Genomic DNA, 11567 nt, shown 5'->3' with positions numbered 1-11567 from the left:
CTCTAGGGTTTTATGTGTGGATGTCTATTGTAAATGGCTGCCCTAGTAAAGTCACTCCTCCCACCAGATTAGATGTAGAGAGAAGAAACCAGTGCAATGATATTCTATGTGGGTTAATAGATGATGTCTCCTCACAGGTGGATAGATGTAAATCAAAAAATAGCTTATGGGAGAGATTGAAGAAGTTCTATGTAAATGAGCCCACTACTACAAAATCGACTTGTGGTGATATGATGAGAAATGCATCTCATGTATCTACAGATGATGAAGGGAGATATGCTAGTAGCTGCAACAATTATGTTGAAGTAACCCATGTCTTCATGGCTCAAGAATCAGAAGATGAGAGCCACACATCTGAGAATAATCATGCAGATCACTCCTACAGGTAAGATGTGTTTGGCAGTGATAGTGAAGATGAAGAAGAAGAGGAAGAAAAGGTTGATCTTGAAGGAGAGCTTGTAAATGCACTTGAAAACTTAGTAGAATAAGAAAGGAGTACAAGCTATTCAAGAATGGTGTTATAGTGGAGCAGAACCAGTTGACAAAATGCCTTGAAGAATATGAGAAATGTATCTCAAAATTGAAGACTCAAGAGGAAGACACCAAGGAGTGTCAGTGTAGTGATCTAGCCTCTGAGATAGAAGTAAAAGATAAATAATATCAACAACTACTTGGAGAAATGGAGGTTCTCCGAAATGACCCTGATAAATGTCAGGATGAGCTCAAGGTAAGATTCCAGTTTGATGGCATCAGTGATGCCTTGGACAAAATGTTGAAAAATCAAAAGCAAGCCAAGGACACTAAAGGATTAGGAAGTGGTGTCGGTGAATGCTCCACTAGCAAGAATGTCCCCCACAATGACATTCTGTTTGTCTTGTCAAATGGAGAAAACAAAGGCCAAACCTTCACAGTGAGAAATACTCCCAGGAAGGTTGATCTAAACACAACCGGTGAAATCTTGCAGACAAGGATGAAGACTGGTGCTACAAGAAGGAGGAACAATGTAGATCCCAAAGGAAAAGGGATGATGGGAGAAGACAGCTTCACCAGAAGAAAGAACATGAGAAGACAACACAGAAGACCTACCGGTAGAGGATAAAGAAATGCTACCACCCACAAAGAAAAGCAAGTGTGGCAGAAGAAGATATTAGATGGAGGAAATGAAAAGAATGGACAACCAAGGATCCATCCTCAAAGAAGGATAAATAGAGATGCTAGACCGGTAAGATCTCCCCATGCATGGCAGAACAAATTTGTAAGTCATATGCCATCCTTTACCGATTATTGCTTTGCATGTAATGCTTATGGCCATAGGGCAAAAAAATGTAGAAAGAGGTCTATAAGGAATAATCTAGGATCTCATAGAAATCATGCATATGAGAAAAATGTATCCAGGAGTAGATACATGCATGTCCCCTTTTCAAGTTATGCAAATATTGTTTGTCATAACTGCAATAGTTTTGGCCATAGAGAGTTTGAATGCAGAAAGAGGAACTTACATTAACATGGAGGCCAAAGTAGAAACTATGATCTTCATAAAAGTGGGTACAGAGCATATGAAAGTCAGAGACCTACATGGAACCAAAGGAGAAATGTCCCTACAGGAGTAAGAGGTCCACCAATTTCAATTGCTAGACACAACAACATGACCAAGAGAAGATGGTCAAACCGCTATGTTAAGAGATTCCCCAATCATGAAGCTGGGATGGATGTTGTGTGCTATTATAGCACTATTTCTAGTGGTGATATAGAGTCTAGGAAGGGAAGGGCCCATTAGCAGAAGAAGGAAAGACCTTCTCCCAAGCCTGAAAATAGGAAGAAGAGTGAGACCAAGTAGGTATGGAGAAAGAAGATCATAGACTGGCACTGTGCATTCATCGCACATGTGATATCTCCTAAGGATTAGAGGAGATGCAGGACCTTAGGGGGAGTAGCACATTGAATTTATCATTCACCCCCTTAGTGAAGAAGGGCACATGGAAGAACAAACTACTTCCGGTATGAAGGAAGAAAATGAGAAGATAAGTGTGTGTAGAGGCTACCATGACTACACACCTATAGAGGAATGTTGGATCACTACTTCTGTGTCAAAGTATGATGAGATAACAATTGGAATCAGATACAAAGTGACACAAAGGTCAAGAGTCACGGGAAGGTGCTCCGACAGTGATATTAAACTGGTACAAGGAACTGGTACTTGCAGAATGTTACTGGCATAAATGCTAATAGGTACTTATAGGTTATGTAAGACAATGAGGTTGGAAATCATTGCAATAGCCCCAATAGAATGGAATGCAAAGTTTATGTCTCAGGTGGTATTGGAAAAGACTTGAATGACATATGTTGTCCAAGTGGTTGACCATCAATACATGCATGTCTTTGGGACAACTGGTTTAATTTATGGCATGGTGATGTCATTGCATGACATTGTGAAGATTCAGGATCATGTCATAGGTTGTGGTGGATATAATGGAGCTAAAAGATCATAAGATGATCACATTTTTACAACTCAACCACTACATGGAGATGATTGGAACCCCAGTATTGGACCTGATCAGAGATAAGGACTTGAGATGTATACTCAAGGGGAGGTCAAGTGGTTATGATGCAAGGCCGACATGCTTGAACTTGAAAGTGTAAGTGCACTGATTGCCCAAACTGCAGATGATGGAAGTTATAGTAGGAATACCCATGAGAGTTTCATTGTTATGGGTATCTACTTATCATTTGGTTGTTTGTATTCATAGTATAATCATACTTGATTCTAATAAAAATTTGGGATCAAACAAGAAGTGATGTAGTTTGACTGGCAGGTGAGTAGTATTCACTAACACATCCCTCTGCAATTGAGTATTTTAACAAATGGTATAAAATTTGCATGCTCAATTGGTGTTAGTTGATGGTTGAGTCCTCCATCTCAAGTGTTGTAACTTGAGAGGATGTAACAATTGGTATCAGAAGAGGAGATACATCCAGTAAAGAAAAATGGGAGAAAGAATTATGTTAGTACCCGGTAAATACAAGGAGGAATAATACCTGGACAATGCCCTTTTCCATTGTTGTCAAAGGGGGAGAAGGATTCTGTAGTATAAAACATACTACATATGTTAGAATCCATGGATTATAGAAAGGGGGAGAAGGACTATGTAGTATGCCAAATACTACATGTGTTGATATCAATGCCAAAGGTGGATATTGTTGGCATTGTGTTGTCATTGATGTCAACTGGTATAGGATGACTATCGATATGAGAGATGTATGTGTAACACTATCATTGAGGAGTATAGGATGAGATATCTTTGATATCCCTTTGTGTTGTAGAATAATGGTAAGGTAAGGAAGAGAATATCATTAAGAGGAATGATCATTGGAGTCACTGGTACACAAGTTAGTGCCTAACTTGTCTAGATGAGATGAATAGGTTACCAGTGCAGTGCATCACCGGTAAGGAAATTATGTCAACTAGTAAGTGATGTGTTCACATGGAGAAGTCAAATAAACCAAGCGAGTGGTTGTCAGCCTACAAAGGTCATGACCAGTGTACAAGCAAGATGAGAAAGGTGCTTGGATGTTGTTTGTGATGAAGAGGCAAAATGTTACCTAAATCACATCAACACTAGAGAGAAGAATGAATAGGTCATAGGTATGCTATGAGGTTGCAAAATAGTAGGACTCTCACTAGATGAAGATGCAGTCATCATGTGAAGAGATAATTGATAGTGAATGTGCCAACACCTGATCACATGTGCCTATTTGAAGACATGCTGCACAAATAGGGAAGTCAGATGAGTGTGTTGCAGGATGCATATGATATAAGATGTCACTCTCACTAGTAATATGGACAAGATTTAGATGAAGAAGACTCCCCATCTGATGAATTTATGCTTAAGGAAGGTTATCTAGAGTGCTGACCGATTGAGTAGTTCACCAGAAGAGAAGTAGAATTCAAGGTTGATGATAGAATAGTTTGAGGGTTTAACTGGTAGGGTTAGTATATTGGTAGATGAACCCAGTAATGGAATTGGTCTGTGGTCCAATCCATACCAACATATTTGTTCAAGTAGAGGAGGATGTTGACATGGAATCCAAGTGGAGATGAAGTGGAAAGCATGCAGAGGTCAGTGGAGTGTCATGTAGAAATAGGTGTTTCTATAGGTGTGCACTTAATATGGATCCTGTGATTTGTGGATCAGATCAGAAGAGTGAATCTCAAAATCTCAAGGAAGAATGAGTGACAGAGACAAATCGAGGAGTTGTTGGCACCTGGATCTAAGCAAGAAGATCAGATTGTGAGAAGACCTCGAGAAGGAAACAACAAAAACATTAATGGCATTTTGACAGAGGTAGGTCGAGAGACGAGGTCGTGGTTGCTAAGATTAGAATACGTGTATTGGAAGGCACGTTAATGGTGAAGATGTATAGTTTGTTGTTTGGGAGATGAATTTAGACAAGATCTAATTCGATTTGGTTTGCCTTGAGGTTGATGAGGAAACCCTAACTGCCTGAGATTTGAATTGTCTTTTGGTGGGAAAACCATGCTATAAATATGCAAGCCAGAGATATTGATAAAGTTGTTGAATAGAAGAAGATAGTGCTGCTGCAAAGTGATTGGTGTGTGTGAGAAAATATGTCAAGTACTCATCGAGTATCTAAAAGGAGACTGAGTGTGAGGAGGAGAATCAAGTTGAAGTGTTCAACCGATAGTAGAACCGACAATTCCCATACTGGCAGAGTAGAAGTGAAGGAAGCTGTAGAGAAAGAAGACATAGAACTAGCATAGTATAGTAGCAGAAAATGCAGGAGAAGATAAGAGCAATAGAAGAGTGAATCGGTGTAGTTGAGAAGGTGTCTCACTGACAGAAATAAATTATAAGTAGAGGTTGCAAAACTCTTTTTTAACCAGGATATTAATTTTGTATTTGAAGTTATCTTTGTGAACACTGAGTTGTAGCTCAATGTAGGGATTGTAGCCCATAAATAAGTTAGGGGTTGGTGCTCCTTGGGTTGGTGGCCTAAATCAGGGGTTGTATCTCCTTGGGTTGTAGCCCTAAACATTGTAACATATTTGATTGTGAGGCTGGATTGGAGCAGTAGACTCCATAAGCATTTCTCACTGAGGTTTTTCCCATCTTGGGTTTTCCTCATACATACTGGTGTTATGTGATGTCCCTGTATGTGAATACATTTGTGTTTTAGTCTCCTCACTAACTAGTAAGTCTGCATTCAGCTAGATCTGTTAATTAGTATACTTTCATAGAGATAGCTAAAGGTAAAAAGTTTGAGAACCACTGATTCACCCCCCCTTCTTAGTCATGCATTGTGTCTAAGAAATTCTTCAACCAAAGAAAGCATTAATAAACTTGCTCAAACTGTGTCTCTATTTCAACAACAAATTGCTTTAATGAGTTGATCCAAGTTTAGTGTGCCCACATTTGATGTTGCGAGCCCACTTTCTCTTTATATTGTTAGAGTTGTCCCTCCTAAACATGTTTAAGTCCCTCAATTGGAACTCCACAATGGAAAAGGTGATCCTTTAACAAATGTCAAAACATTCCAAAATTTGTGTAATGACTTTGCTCATGATCGAAGATTGCTTGCCAAATTGTTTACTAGAACATTAAGAGATAAGGCTTTACAATGGTATTGCTCTTTTCCTTCTTATTCTATTACTTCTTTTCAACAATTAGCAAATGCTTTTATTCAACAATTTCAAAACAACATAGGCCCTAAAATCACTTTGATTGATTTAATGCATTGTAAACAAGGTATTAAATAAAATGTGACTGATTTTATTGGTAGATACAAGTATTTGCATTCTCAAATCTCTTTTCCAGTGCTTGATAATGATATTCAAAGAATTTTCATTTCTAATTTGCAAAAAGACATTAGGGAAAAAAATCTCTTTTCTGAGTTTACTTCCTTTCCACAGATGTGTGCAACACTTCATAATTATCAATAGGTTGTGAGTCAAATGAAGTCCTATGGCTTTGAGTGATAAGGGTGAGAGTGCTCAACAAAAATTTGTGAAGTTCAAACTGTTGGAAATTGACACTCTATTGGTTGGTTTCACTATGTTGTCATTGATGACAACATGATTTTAGGTTCCAGCTTCATATGGTGTACTGACAGGCATTTCAAAGATTCTACACCGGCACTGACACTGGCAGGACAAAAAGATTTCTTTGGTCACTGACAATGGAGTCCGGTATGGTATAGTAAAGGTTATCAGTATTGGAGGCTGACATATATTCAATCCAACATCAGCAACTTGTTTTAATGTTTATTCATTTATGATATCTGGTTGACATGTAATCTGATATTGTGTATATCTTTGTAAGTCGATGTAAGGCATAAATTTGTATAGGGTATATAGGGTAGATTGATTAGATCATTTTGAGATAGACATAGGATAATGATAGGGATGTAATCTAATGGATATGTAAATTTAATATGATGCAAAATATATCAGATAGATTATATATGTGAGGAATTTATTGTAAGGTTTATTTTGGTAAAGGGGTTTAGGGTTTCAATCGGAACAAACAAAGCTTAAACCAGAACTGTATTCTGGCATAGAAGATGTTATCTTAGCAGTTCAAATTTCTCCAAATTGTTGTCTAGAATTTTATGTAGTGAGTGAGGCTCCTATTGTGTTTGAGCAGTATGCTCTAGGCTGTAAGCCTTCCTGCAAGTGCAGGCCCATAATATAATGTAATATCTCATCATATGGCCAATGGATTGATATTGTGGGTCACAAATCCCACCATGGTTTTTCCTCATTGAGGTTTTCCACATATAAATCTATGTGTTATGGTTCTCATTTATGTGTTTGGCTTATTAGTTGCTTTACTTCTTTCAATTTTGTTTATATCAGAATACTGGTTGGTGCATGAATGTTTTGTTAAGGATAAAATCTACTATTCTGGTATAACAGTGATTCATCCCCACCCCCCCCACCTCTCAGTGTTATTGATCTCCAACAATTGGTATCAAAGCCTTGTACCTTGGAGGAAGTTTAATAACTTGAGGGATCCTGAAATCAGAATCATTGAATATGGATTTGGAGAAGCAACTTGAGATGGCACTTGAAGGTTATGATGCTGAAAGGTTGAAGAACTTAAAGCTACAAGATGATTTGAATTCTGCTAAGGAATTCATTCTTGTCCTACAAGAGAGACTATCATCTACTCAAGATAGGAGGAAGGAACTTTTGCAAAATCAAGATGATGAAGAGAAAAATGCACTTAAGGAATAATGTCATAAATTGAGTTAGGAGAAAATGGTTATGAAGAATGAAATGCAAGTTATAACTTTGAGGATATCTAAGGAGATTGAGGATAGAAAGAAAAAGGAAGAAAATCTTGCTGTATCCGTGAAGAATAAGTTTGAAGAATGTGGTAGGTTGGTTCATGAAAATGATATGTTGAGAACTAATTTGGTAAAATCCCAGAGCAATGAGAAAGAGCTTGAGAGACAAATGATAATACTAAGTGAAGATTTAACTACTGCAAGTGAGTACAGAGAAAAATTCAAGATCAACTTAGCACAACTTGATGAGTTATTGAAGAGACAGAGGCAGATTGGAGATTCCAGTGGACTTGGATTTGAGCAAGGACAAAGTTTCAGTACTACTAATGAAGATCAAAATCATAACACACCGATAAGACAATTCAATTCTTATAAATTCAATGGTAGATGTTTTATTTGCAATAGATTTGGTCACATGGCTAGGAAATGTAGAAACAGAGCAAATCAGAACCCTGATTCTACTCACGGTAAATGTTCTAAATGCAATAAAATTGGTCATAAGACAAAAGATTGCAGAATGAATGTAAAATGCTATGCGTGTGGAAAATTTGGACATATGGCTAATCAGTGCAGGTCAAGCAATTTCAACAGTTTTAGAAAAGTAATTCAGAAGAACAATGTTACATGTTATGCATGTAATGAAATTGGACATATTGCTAAGTTTTGTAGAAGCAGAAAACCACCAGTTAGTAATGGAGGATCAAATGAAAAAGGAAAAGAGAAGGTTAGTGAAATCTGACATGATCAAACTTAGAGATAAGGAAGACTGAAGAAAAATCATCAGATGGGAATGCCTCGGTTACCTATCTGGTAGAAGAGGCTCATCCTTCATCAGTAGTGAGCTCATCCAATAACTAAGGCAGATGCCTTAGGAGTAGGAAAAATTCATGAAGATGCTGCATATGCCCTGGGAAGAGGTTCTGGAAGATGTTCTAGATATTGGAGAGGATTATCCAACATGGATATATTCAGAGTGAGATCTAGTATCTTTCACTGGTAGTCATTTATGTCAATGGAAGATTAGGGTTTTTGTCGAAGGATAAAAGGTTGAATATGCTTCATTGTTAATCACCCTACATTTAGAGCAATTTCAAAGAAATTCAGAGTGACTAACTATAATTAGAGGCTATTAAGAGGCAATCGGATTTCTTCTTGACCGATTTCTCCAACGTTTGGAAGAACTTGTTGAAGGTTTTAATTGAGAGCGATCTAAAGGTATTTTTCTTGAAACATGGAAGTGGGATGATCTTTTGTTCTTATTTTTGTTGTAAATCCAACTATAGTGGAGGTTAAGGACTGCCCTGGGCCAATTTTCAAGTGGTAGCCACATGTGGCTACTAATGAAGATTCGGTTGGAGCATTTTCTTGCATTCTAGAGGGAGTGGTGTATGTAGAAAATGATAGGGCATACATTCACTATCATATAGAGGACTTAGGAACTTTAGAGATCAAGGGGATGTATATGAATGAACTAATGGGAGAATCTGGAAAGATTAAACCGACATTTCAACACATTAAAGATCTAGGGTTTACAAATATTCTAGATATTTTGAAGTTTGAGGATGAAATAATGAGATATGTACTGAGCAAAGTACATGAGGAATTCATATGGCTAGATAGACCTTATAAAATCACTAAGGAAGCCATCCACGAAATTACTAGTTTGCCATTGGTAGGGAAACATCTGGATAAGAAAGTGTCAAATGAGTTCATGAGGAAGATCATTGGTGTCGCATCAGACAAGAGATCGATGAAAGTAAGCACTATCACTGACACTGACATCAAGTTTGGCAGCATGGTTATAGGATACAAGGTAACTCAGTCAAACCAGCTAAATTTTATTTCTAGCTCATATATTTTGGCTGCATATAAGATGATGAGAGAAAATGTAAAGTTAGATCTTTGCAATTGGATGCTTGAAGAGTTATTGATCAACTTAGGATAGATTAAAGGTGAGAAGAAGGGAACCTTCCAGTATGGAATTTTTTCAGTCTTCTTAATGTTATACTTTCTGAATGATACACTCAGTTCTGGTAGGATGCAATGGGCTTTTGACATTCTGGTAGGAATACAGTTAAAAAAATCAATTACTACATTAGGAAGTCAAAGAGATGATAATATATGGGGTTATTTGAAGGCTTTTCAAAAATCTATGAGGTCTAGGATAAAAATACCTGAGCATATAATAGAGAAATACTCTACCGACATATGGTTCATGGTTAAGAAGGATGTGACTCTCATGGAGGCAGTCAAGCCTCAGAAGATTTGGATAGAAGAAATGGGATATGAGATATATGCACATATTCTTGATTCCTATGCAAAAATGCTAATTGATGCAGAAATTGATGAGATAGAGAAACCTTGTGGAAATGCACAGCAGGAGACTCTAGAGGTTGAAATAGAGTTCAACCAAAAGAGAAGGGAAAAACAAGAAGGAAAAGAAAGAAAATTTGTATAGGAGGTCTCAAAGGACATAAAGGCACTTATTGATGCTGTTCTGGAGAAAGGGAGAAAGAGGAAGGATCTGGTAGTTCACATTGAACCTATAATTGGAGATTTTGAATCAGAGGATGACACACCATTAGCCTTCAAGAGGGTTGTTAGGAAGAAACTGAAAGAACCTAAGGTTGAGGCAAAGGAGCAAATGGTTAGAAAGGTCATAATAAAAATACCGGCTCAGAAGAAAGCACCTAAGGCTACACCTACAACTGCATCCGGTATTTCCAAGAGGAGAAAAAAGAGTGACATTGATTTGGCACTTGAAACTAGTCATGTAACTATCATACCACCCAAAACTTGTGCAGAGATTTTAGATGAAATAATTAAAGATGGCATGCTGAAGAATGTTAAGTTTTATTATGACAAATTAGAGGTTGATGAACAAAGAGAGGCAGAGGAAGCAGTCCTGTTATACTTAGATATTTACAAGAAAGCCTTAAAAGAGAGAAAATCAAATACCGATTTAGTTATATAACATGTTAGATGCTAGAAGATTATCTTCTATGAAAGAGGATAAACACATTAAAATGCAAGAACTACTAGCGATCTGTGTTACTAAAACTCTAGATGAAATGGATAAGACAATTGAGGCTACATATAGAAAGGTTTTCAATAGAAAACATTGGATAATTAGCCTGATGCTAGGGAGAATGAATGAAGTAATAAAGGAAACTTAGAAAGCTTGGATTAAATTTTTGGGAGAACACAAAGGATTCTTTACTTCAATGGAGACCAAGACCGACACTGTAGATACCCCAGTTGCAGGGAAAGGAAAAGGGATTATGGGTACTCCACCCTCAGTTTTAAAAAATATCATGATAGTGGAAATTGAGCCACTGGTAAACACAAATGTACAGACAAATATTGAAACACTGGTTAATACTGAGAACATTGTATAGGATACTAACATGGAGGACAATTGTCCTTTGGATACTAATGTATAGGTTGAGGATATTGTTCCTAGAGAGGAACTGACTGTTACACAGACTGCACCAAGTGGCAAAGACACTAATGCAAGTGAGGAGGTAATAGAGCATAAATCATCAGAGAAAATAGGGGAATCCGGTAGGGTACCATTTGTTGGCACATCATTATTGACAATTGACACTTCTCAAGCAGAAAATAAATCACAAAGATGAGTCCCACAAAATTGATGATGATGGTTGCTCAGAAACTGATGAAGGAGGGATCCATAGACAAGGGGATTATAGATCAATCAATCACTATTCTACACAGATTGGTCCCAAAATGTAAGATTGAAAATGAAGCGAGCCCTTCCAGAAAGCTTAAGGTAATCACTGAGCATATATCAAAAGACTTTCAATCCTTACAACAAATATCAAACCAGAAATCACTTGAAAGATTCACTCAGGCTAAGAGAGCCACTTTTGATCAGGTCATTGAGAAAGAGAAGAAAAAGATTGAGGAGAAGTTAATTCTAATTGAAAATTCTTTGAAAAAATGTACAAACATATACAGGGTATGTTTCAATACTGATATACTTATAGCAAATGTAGAGAAAAAGATAAAAGAGATACATGAGAAAATTGCTAGTATCGATAACTCTTTTGATAGATTAATTTCATTGACAACATCAATTGATGGTCCAATCTTGACTTTGGAGAGCCAAATTTATACTCTTGAAAAGGAAAGAGATAAAAGCAATCAAAGAGCCAGAAGTCTAAGAGGTTTAGTGAGTCCAAGATTGGATTCACTTTGTGTACATAAGAAGGAATGCATGGATATGTTGGGAAAGCCCA

This window comes from Cryptomeria japonica, chromosome 2, assembly GCF_030272615.1.
Source record: "Cryptomeria japonica chromosome 2, Sugi_1.0, whole genome shotgun sequence".
NCBI classification, from domain to species: domain Eukaryota; kingdom Viridiplantae; phylum Streptophyta; class Pinopsida; order Cupressales; family Cupressaceae; genus Cryptomeria; species Cryptomeria japonica.
The sequence above is the reverse complement of the archived record's forward strand: the minus strand, read 5'-3'. Positions refer to the sequence as shown.